This window comes from Pteropus alecto, unplaced genomic scaffold, assembly GCF_000325575.1.
Source record: "Pteropus alecto unplaced genomic scaffold, ASM32557v1 scaffold40, whole genome shotgun sequence".
Classification (NCBI taxonomy): domain Eukaryota; kingdom Metazoa; phylum Chordata; class Mammalia; order Chiroptera; family Pteropodidae; genus Pteropus; species Pteropus alecto.
Window position 1 is genome coordinate 1,717,023 of NW_006431919.1, and position 10,409 is coordinate 1,727,431.

General features: G+C 40.1%; 1 protein-coding gene across 7 annotated transcripts in view; it reads left to right on the forward strand.

Annotated features, from left to right (window-relative positions):
- Positions 1-3,251: 3,251 nt before the first annotated feature.
- The window catches only part of SLC26A2 (solute carrier family 26 member 2), a 16,198-nt gene continuing 9,040 nt past the window's right edge, over positions 3,252-10,409 (forward strand). For 2 of the 7 annotated variants that reach the window (XM_006906389.3, XM_015585221.2), the window contains exons 1-2: positions 3,252-3,523; positions 3,847-4,051. The gene's annotated coding sequence lies outside the window, so the exon portion shown is untranslated. Of the gene's footprint in view, positions 3,524-3,846; positions 4,052-9,087; positions 9,195-10,409 lie in introns of all 7 variants that reach the window. The other 5 variants (XM_015585222.2, XM_015585224.2, XM_015585217.2 and 2 more) reach the window with 4 other exon arrangements.

Here is a 10,409-nt window from a genome sequence, read left to right on the forward strand (position 1 = left end):
TTTGTTACTCAGTAGTATAGAAAAAAAGCAGCTTTTTATGCACTGATATGGAACAATCTTCAAGGTATAATATTAACTTTTTAAAAGTGTAGAAAAGTGTATATTGTATGCCCCCTTTGTTTCGAATATATGTGTGTGTGTGTGTGTGTGTGTGTGTGTATTTTTAAGTCTCATATAGATCACTGGTTGCCAAACATAGGTGTGCATTAAATCTCTCAGGAGGGGGGATCTTTAAAAAAATGTTAATACATCAATTCGATCATAGTATCTGGGGATGGGACCTGAACATCGTTATCTTTTAAAAGCTCTCCAAGAGATTATAATGTGCTAGTAGAGAATAACCTGAAAGGTGACACAGGAAACTGGTGCTGTGTTTGCTTCCAGAAAGGGATTTTAGGATAAGAATGGTAAATGTGGGACAGAAATTTACTTTTCATTATAAACTCTGATCTTTTTAAAATATTTACTTGTACATGTACCTATTTCTGAGAACAATCAAATTTTTTTTAAAAAAAGTAAAACACCTATAGTAGTGAAAGTGAATCAGAATAGCAAATTGGGAATAGCCCATTCAATAATGGGAGTCAGGTCAGGGCCCACTATAGTGGGGCCTCAGAGGAAGTGACCTGTCCTTCCTGAGCATAGTGGGTATTCAGGAAGTGCTGAGGAGGTGAATGCTGAAGTGGTTTCTGACCTGAAATGACTTATTTGCTGACCCACAAAAACACCCACTTACTACATCAGTTACTCGTTGAAAAGCCATTTGGGATAGAATAATGCCTAAATAATATGTTAGCCTCTGGCTGCCAACCACCTCTGTGAACCTTAGACCAATGGAAAAATGCCCAGACTTAAATGGGGGGGGAGGGAGTAAAGACATCTGGTTTCTGGCTGGCTGGGCTGCTGATCTGCTGTTATCAAGGAAAAGCAGATTATTAGCCTGCTCTACATTAGCAGTGATTTTGTTATTTGTTTCACCTCTTAGATTCCCACTGCAGGGAACTGGGGCATTGATCAAGGTAAGGTAGAATGGCAGTTCCATGGGGCCCCTGAGGAAGTATATGTGGGGAGGTGGGGAGACCATGACATTAAATAGCCACCTGGGATGCGGAACTGAAAGGCAGAGAGGCTCCAAGGGCTGACCTAAAGCTTCCTCTCTAGAACTATCTACCTGCATTGGGTCAATGCCGCATGTTCTTGGGTTTTGCCATCTGGCAGCTCCTAGTTTGAAAGCCCACCTCAAAATCCACTACTTAGTCAGTTGCATAACCTTGTTAAGTAATTCAATATTCTGAGCCCCAGTGTCTTCATCTGTCACATAGATTAAAACATATGGAATAAGAGAACGTAATAGCCATTGTTTATTGGTGTCTATTCTACACAAAGATGGGAGTGAATTCTGACATTTGACTAAAAGTGAGTGTAGTGGTTAAGAGTGGGCTTTGCAGTCAGATACAACTGGGTTAAAATCATGCTATTGTCACTTATCAATTATGAGACCTAGGGCAAGTCACCTAACATCTCTGAGTCTCATTTCCTTACCTCTAAAGGGAGAATCATAATATAGTACCTCCTTTTGTCAAAAGCTACTGTGAAGGTTAAATAAGATAACCAATGTGAAGAGTTTTGTGCATCCCCAAATAAATATGCAAATCAGCAGCTTTTGTCATTCTGCTTGTTTTGCAGCCTATTGGGAGCTGACAAAGTACTTTACACCCAGTTTTACTTGACCCTCTCCAGGACTCTGGGGGCAGGCCATTAACTACCCTTTGAAAGGTGAGAACATTGATGCCAGTTGGGGTGAGGTGATTTGTCTCTAGTCATAAGGGGCAGAGTCAGGAGTAGAACCCAGGTGTTCTGGTTTCCTAATATGGCCTGTGACTCTGGAAGCTCTGAATCTGGTGGGTAACAGAAACTTGAGGATCAACTCTGGATAGGAAAAGGAATTCCTTAAATGACTATGAAGAGGTTCACTGGAAAGGGAAGGAAGTTAACATTTTGCTTCCTTCACAAGTCCTCTTTCATTCCATCTAGTGGGCCCCCACAGGCTATAAACAAGAAGAATGGACAACTTAATATATACTCAATATCTAAATCAAGTCTAAGACAAGTTTTGAGCCCTAAATTTAGAATGCCGTATCTATTTTTAAGTTTTAAAAGCAGGTACTCTAGGGAAAATATCATAAAGATTCTTCAAAGAAAAAAAACACTCTAGTGCAGTCTTGACTAAACATTGGAAAAGATCGTCAAGCTGAACAGCTTACTGATGACAACCCTAGTTGTGATGTCTGTTCTTAGCTATATTTTCCAAAGCATCAAAGTTATTCTGTCTCCCAGCAAATTGTCAAATCTGTCAGGAATTACTGTTAGTTTCCAGTCATAACTGTCTATTCGTGAAAATTTTAAAAACAAAAACCAAAAAACTATCAATAAACTTTGGACTTTAAATTTGAGTTCTCATTAAAAAATTAATAATAATAAAAATATCAGAGAGAGGACAGTTCCGGCCAATGATTAAACCGAGATCACATGATAGGACGTGACCGGCAGAGAAGGCGTCGCTGAGAGGGCAGGCCTTTAGGCTGGCACCTGAGAGACTAGGAGAAACCAGGTAGCCAGAAGCAAGCAGCTTGGTGGGCAGAGGCCAGGAAGAGTGGATAGCGGTGAGGGCGGGAGAGATGCAAGGTGACAGAGGAAGGGGCCAGGGCCTAGAGCATTCAGGGCCTTGAAGGCATAGGGAGAGATTTGAGTTTACCTATAAATGTCACTGAAGGTATTAGAGGAAGAGTGGATTACATTTCAAATTTATTTTTACATCTTATTTACATTTTTAAAAATGCCTCTGGCTCTTGGGCCCTTCGATGAAGAATAAGTTCCACTAGGGCAAGAGCCTCTAACTTTCTACGTGATCTTTCCCCATCTAAAGAGGGGGGTGAGAGAGAACGGGGTCCCAAGGAGTCAGAGATAAAGACGATGTCCCTCACAAACGCAGAGCACTTTCCAGGCTCCAGGTAGAGCGCTTCCGCGTCGTTCTAGATGCCCTTTCCTTGCTACACTCTCGGGGTTAAGGTGGAGAACCCATGAACCGCCCACTTGGATGATTCACCGCAGCCTGAAGCAGGAGGAACCTCGCCAAGCATCCTGGAACGCGTGGCCCTTTCTGCCCAGGACAGCCTATCAAGAGGAGGAAAGCGGCCAGGGGGCGGAACCCCCGGCAGTCCCCGCCAAGTCATTGGCTAGCAGCCGCGTCGCTCGCCCACTGTACCACGTGACTGCCACATCCCAGGCGTTTGCTCTGGGTTCGCTTTCCGCACCTCTCAGTGGGTACCTTCTCTCCGCGCCCCTGGGTCCAGACCGGCCGGGCCCCGCCTCCTCCGGGGTCGGACGATGGGCGGGGGAGGGGACGGACCGGTAAACGGGAGGCCGGCCCAGGGCTGGGCCGCCTCTGCCAGCGCAGCGGTGTACTCTCATCCCCGCACAGCAGAGGACGCGCCGCGGGACCTCTTCGCGCCGGACCGGGGAGGTGAGAAGAGCCGAGGGGGCGCGAGAAGGGGGAAGGGAACGGTGCCGGCCTACCCGCCGTCCGCGGGCCCCTCTTAGGGTTGTCCTGGCCTGTGCCCCAGACGTGCTGGGAGGAAGCCCAGACCAACGGCCGCCGCGGACGTCACGGCCTGGCCATGGATGGTGGGCATGCGTTAGGGTTTTTCCCTGGGTCGGCAGGGGCCGAGGCAGGGCAAGTGTCACAGCCACACTCCGCCACCTCGGTGATCCCGGCCCAAGTCCTCGGACTGAGGGCTGCCCACCCTCCAGTCCACACATCACACTGAGTGCCCCCACACCTCGCAGGTAAAAGTACAGCTCTTCGGACCAAGTCTTCGTCAAACCATCTCTAACCCAGATATCTGGGAGCAGGACCTATCAGTAGATGAGCTGCCACCACCACCCTCCCTACCACCCGGACAGATGGTGAAACTGAGGCCTGGACACCAGAGAGGACTTGATTATCTCGGTTTTTAAAATCACACGCCTGGTTAAGTACAAGTCAGGACCTGTATGTACTTCTTGAAGATTTACAGACTATGTTGAATTTCTTTCACTGGATAGATGGGGACACTGGAAGGACATAGAGAGGACAAGGGCCTTGCCTAGAATTACACAGCAAGTCATTTGCAGAGCTAGGACTTATACTCCCAAACTCGTAGAATGTCATGCTGGGCCCTTGGACAGATTGGGACTACTGTGGGTTAGAAGCATTAAGGATTTCAACTCTTTTCTGGCATCCAGTCTTTTTTTCTCTTTGTCCCCAGGGCTCTTTATGTGAAATCTGGTACTAATGTGCTAATCAATATTGGGTTAAGCAGAAGTCTTTATTTTTGAAAATTGAATCAATAAGAAATGGAGAGTCAAACCTGTTGGAAAGAAATGAGCTTTTTTCCCCTCCATGAATCTCAATGCACAGAGACTGGTAGCTATCATTTACTGAGCAAATGCTATGTGCCAGGCATTGTACTAGGTACTTTACTTGTGTAACTTTGCAACAACTCTGCAAGTTAGGTGATGCTATCCCCATTTTACAAGTGAGAGTGATGTTGAGTGGAATGAAGTTTTTCACCCAGTGCCATGCAGCTGTCAAACAGTGTAGCTGGGATCTGAATAGAGATCTGTCCGACTCCAGAACATACACAGTGTTTCTCCCAGTTTGGCCCTCAGCTCAGTATCATCCAGGGTGCAGTCTTAGATCTCATCCCTGGATTTGTCTGAGAACCTACTTTTAACACATCTCTAGTTTAATATATCATTGTACATACTGTAAGGTGCTGCCTCCTAGGGGAAGATCTAGACATGACACATTCAGGTGATTTTTAAGCATTCACATAACTTTCAGGGGGCATACCAACCCCCTTGGCCAAACTATATAATTTCTTGAAACAAGCTTAGTTATGGTATGTGGGAGGTAGAGGGAGAGGAATAATTCCTTTTTCTTTAACACATTGTTGTTAAACTATCATCCATTCACTCACAATATTTGTTAAGCACTTATTCAGGAGATACAGCTGTGAACAAAACAGCAAGTCACTGCCCTCATGGGAAAGACAATTAACAAGAAAGTAAATGTATGGTATGAGATGGTGAGAGGGTCATGGAGAAAAGTAAAGCAAAGGAAACAGTGCAAGGCAGGGATGGGCCCACGAAGGAGGCATGGCGGCAGCAGTGATGCTCTTTTATATATTGTGTCTAGGAAGGAACTGATTAAGGCAGCATTTGAGCAAAAAACTAGCATTCCAGTTAGAGGGGCAGCAAAAGGAGATGGAGGCAGAAGCCTGCTTGACTTGTTTATTGTCTGGGATACAAATTATTCTATGCAGCCACAGAGGTAAATTTTATGTTATTACTCCTAATAGCAAAAGGAAATGAAAATGTTACCAGTGCATGTGTTTAATATGAAAGATAAAATAATTTCATCCTTAATCCTTTTACTAGACCCGCTTCAAGCTGTTTTTTACCATCACCATTTAAAATTAATAAAAACGGATTGAGAATTTGGCCACAAAGTATTGCTTTGAACTAGTTCCTAAGACTTCTTAGCAAGGAAGCAAATTTGGGAGCCATGTGGTATTTTAGAAAAAGAGCTAAGCTTGGAAATTGGAAGATGAAGTTTGAGAATCTGGTTCTACCAGTTGAACAAGTGGCTAAACTTTGATTTTTCTCATACTAGAGATAGGAATTCGTACGCTGTTCTCAGATTTATTGAGGAGGCAGGTGGGAGATGTATGTGAACTCTTTTTGAAAGCAGTGAATTACTGTGCAAGGAACTACCTATTTGATCATGATTTTACATTCAGTTATTTTCCTTTGGATATTTTATTATTTTGTCTTATATTGGGCTTTATGCTAGAAACAGTATGTCATAGTGTTTGCAATACTGACATAAGCCCTATGGTGGTGGTTCTTTTTTCATCACAGACATAAATGAACATGCTAATCATTTGTGCTAATGGACAATAAGGAAGATTTTTTTTTGTCTTCATTATATTTACTTGAAACTTCACCTATTTGTGAAGTTTCAAGTAAATATAATGAAGACAAAAAAAATCTTAAACACACATATATAGCTAGACATACCAAGTGTGAGGCATCGTGTTAGTGCTGGATTATGTGGAAACAAGAATGACTTGGTGTCTGCCCTTAAATGTATAGTCTAGAGGCGTGTAAATTATTTAAGTGCTAAATGGTTATAGGTAATATGTTGGGGAAGCATAGCCCAAGAAGTTTCAGTCCCCTTATCCTATGGCATTTGAGGTGGGCCTTAAAGGTTCAGAAAAAGGACCAAAATGGATAGAGATAAAGGAAAAGACATCTCAGACTAAAGAAACAACATGAGCAAAGGCTCAGAGGAGCTAAGGATGCATAATATATCATGAATTGGTGACTGGAACACTGGTGCGTAGAAGGAAGCAAAAGAAAGGCAGTTTTAGGCTTGTTCACAAAAGACAGTACTAAAGTTTTTAGACTATATTCAGTAGGAGGTGGGAAACCCTGTAGATTTTTCAAATGTGTATCCAAATGGTTTAGTCTAGTGCTGTTAATGAATGCTGCTTTTGAAGAAGAGGCAGCATAGCATAGTGGTTAAAAAATGTTTGTTCAATTACGTGTTTAAAGCCAAAAGATGTCTGCAGCTTTCAAATAGTTTAGGGGAAGGAAGAAAAAAACAAGCAAACCTGTGTGTATGAAGACACTGCAAAAGTGTAGAAGTAGCAAAACAATAAAAATTGGTGAATTCTTAAATTGGTATATAGGTGAATTGTGAATATACTTGTGTTCTTTTCTTTCAATTCTTTTGGAGATTCAAAAAGTTTCAAAATAAGCAGTGTGGAAACAGAGAGCAGTGTGAATACTGGAAAATTATTTCCAAACTACACAGTCCATTCTTACTCCAGCCTTTTTCTAGTCTAACAGATTTTTCCATGTAAGAGAAGAGATTTTTGGTAGATGACTTGTTCACATGAATAGCAGATTAATGTTAAGATTTCAAGTTTTCCACAAACTTTAGATGTAGGTTATTTTATATGGTTCCTATTTATTTCTCCTCCTCTATCTTTTTTTAGATTTTTTCAGTCTTTTCTATGATTCTATTTAATCTCCTTCGTTGGTTTATTAGCCATAACTCTGATTTAGGGTTTATAATATGCATCTTACCACAATTTGCCTTCAAGTGATCCACCTTTTCATGTATAGTGTTAAGAACCTTATAATACTATGCTTTCTCCTCTCCTGGTTTTATGTATGTGTGTGTTAAAAAATATGTAACATAAAATCGGCCATTTTAACCATTTCTAAGTGTATGATTCAGTGGTATTAAGTACATTCATGGTGTTATATAACCATCACTACTATCTGTTTCCAAAATTTGAAACAGAAACTCTGTACCCACTAATCAATCTCCATCCCCGCGCCAGCCCCTGGTAACCAATAATCTATTTTCTGTCTCTATAAATGTGCCTATTCTAGATATTTGATATAAGTGGAATCATACAATATTTGTCCTTTGTGTTTAGCTTCTTTCACTTAGCAAAATGATTTCAGAGTTTGTCCATGTTGTAGATGAAGAGTATCAGAACTTTGTTCTTTTTTTGTGGCTGAATAATATTCCATTTTATGGCTTATATCCTATTTTATTTATCCATTCATCTGTTGATGGACACTTAGGTGGTTTCTACCTTTGGCTATTGTGAATAATACTATTATGAACATTGGCATACAGGTATTTGTTTGAGTCCCTGTATTCAGTTATTTTGGGGTATATACCTAGAAGTGGAATGGCTGGCTCATATAGCAATTCTTTGTGAGGAACCACCAAACTGTTTTCCACAGTGGTTTTACTACTTTTCATTACCACCAGCAGTGTATCAATTACCTTTCAAAGAAACAAAAATCCAATTTTAAAAGTCAAAGTTAATTGCTTTTTGAAAATTTTTTGTTGAAATAACTTTTTAAAATAAAAACCAATCTGTCCACCAAAAATTAACCTATTAAGTGCTCCTGTGAGAATTCTATGCGAGGTGTTGTGAGAGTACACAAAAGTATAAAACATCTCCCTGAATAATTTTTAACATAGAATGGGAATTCAGAGAAGAATGAGATACCATTTATGTGCTAATGACCTATATACCCCTCCCCACCCCATTTTTCCAATTTTGGCTTCTCTCCTGTGCTCAAGACTGTCCCCCCCCCACACACACACACCATTTCTGATTGTTTACTGGGCATCCTCATTTGGACATCTTATAGGAATTTCAAACTTATGAAACCTAAAGTCAAACTTTTTGTTGTCTTGTATCTTTCCATTTTCTCCTCCATATTCCCATTCACCATCCTTTCTTTTGTGTGATCTACTTCAGAATTCATTTTCAATTCGTTCATTTCCTTTAAGTACTAGAAGATGTAATAAGGTAATAATACATAATTATTTATCAAATGAGTGATATAGTGATTTTTCTCAAAAACCTTCAGGGCCTATGTTCTACCTGCAAATTAAAGTCTACTTTTTTCAACTTGCCATACAAGGCCCTCCAGAATCTTCCTCAGATACCTTTGCAGCTTCCGGTCCAGCTAATCTCCCACATGCATTGATACTTTAAACATACCATTCTTATTTCTGATTCTTTTCCTCCAACCTCAGAACTATTGCCGTTTGTATTTTCTTCTCCCTTATCGGTTTCCAAGTACTTATCTTTTCAACTCTGACTCAGATTTTAGAGCCCAGGTGAGATATGTTCTTTCCTTGAACCCTTTCTAAACTATTCCAGCTCTTGCAGATTTCTCTCCTGCTTAGATGCTATGATCATAGCAGTTGGCAGCTTCGGTTTTATTTAGCAGTGAGGTTGTGGCATACATACACAGAGCAAGGCATGACGATGGAACCACTATGTTTCAGAGGCAGATTTTATCATTCCCCTCTGAAAACTATCACCCTCTGAAAAGGCATTTCAGTTTCGTTTTATGTGCACTATTAGATAAAAATTAGATGCTGTAATTACTTACCGAAGGTAGACATTGTTTCACTCATATCTATAAATTTTCTAATAGAAGTTGGCTGATTACCATCAGGCTTGTATCGGAGGGACGTCCACTGCTCTTGGACTCTTAGTAACTCACATGGGAAGCTATACCAGTGCTGCTGTTTAGTCGCCTGGGTAAGACTGCTTTCTATGTAGTAACAGCTGCACATGCCTAGTTAAAGAAGAAAATAAAGAAACGTCTTTTGTGTTAGCTAAACTACCATTATACTTTAATATATGCATATGTAAATGTATTTTTCAAATATTATGGTTTTTTTCCCCTCCAATTTCTGCAGGGTAATATGGAAAGTTTAAATGTTTTCCTATTGAGTCCACTCTAAATTACCGATGTTAATATAACGGGGAAATTCACCTATATGATACAGTAGTTTATTGAAATTCATGGAACATGTAGTTTGTATTCTAACCTTAAGATGAAAATCTGGCTATAGAATATATTCTAAGGATAAACACTGTAATTTCTTAAATTTTGATTAGCAGTTGGTAAATACTATAATTGATATCAGTAACGGGCTTAGGGAAGTGAGAAGATATTTGTGCAAAAAGGAATACTTGAGAAATATGTTCCAAATTAGATATTTCCACTTGAAAATCAACATTGCTTTATATCCATCTTTTTTCTGTATTTGAGTTATTTTAGTGACTGTATTTGTTCCTATTTTGGAAAGCATACACCTGGACACTTTCAAAGATGAACCAAAATGAAGCTTGCTTTCAAGGAGCTTAATTTGTATGGAGGTCATACCTACAACTTTGTTTAAGATAATTTTTAGTAGTTTTATATTGTTTTGGGTCTTAAAACAGATTTGAAAAGGAAAGGTAGTTTTGAGGACAATTTTCAGGAGTGAGTAGGATAGGTAAGGAGATTATAGAAAGCTTTTGGATTGAGACTGTTGGGAGAATCAGTTCCACTTCTAGGACTTTTTGTGTTGAATACCTAAGTTTTTGAGAGCTAGAAATGGGAAAAGACCATGGCCATGAGTTATAGAGAAAGGAGAACTGGGTAAAAGTTTGTAGATATCAGTGCTAGATTATTTTAGATAGCAGGTAGGTGAATCTGGGATACATAGAGTAGTTGAATTCTTAAGTGTTTAGAAATACCTGAACTTTGAGAAAAACTAATTAGATAGGTAGTAGGTATAGTACCATGCTCAAAAAAGAGCTATTCTTGGAGTCCTAAAATCTGGATTTTATTACCTGGCTGAGTCACTTACAAGCTAAATAAACTACTAAATTGCTTTATAATCTGTGTATATATTTAAAGTGGACTTCTAAAAAAAATAAAGTAAAAAATAAAGTGGACTTCTTCTAGACAGCATATAGTTGGGT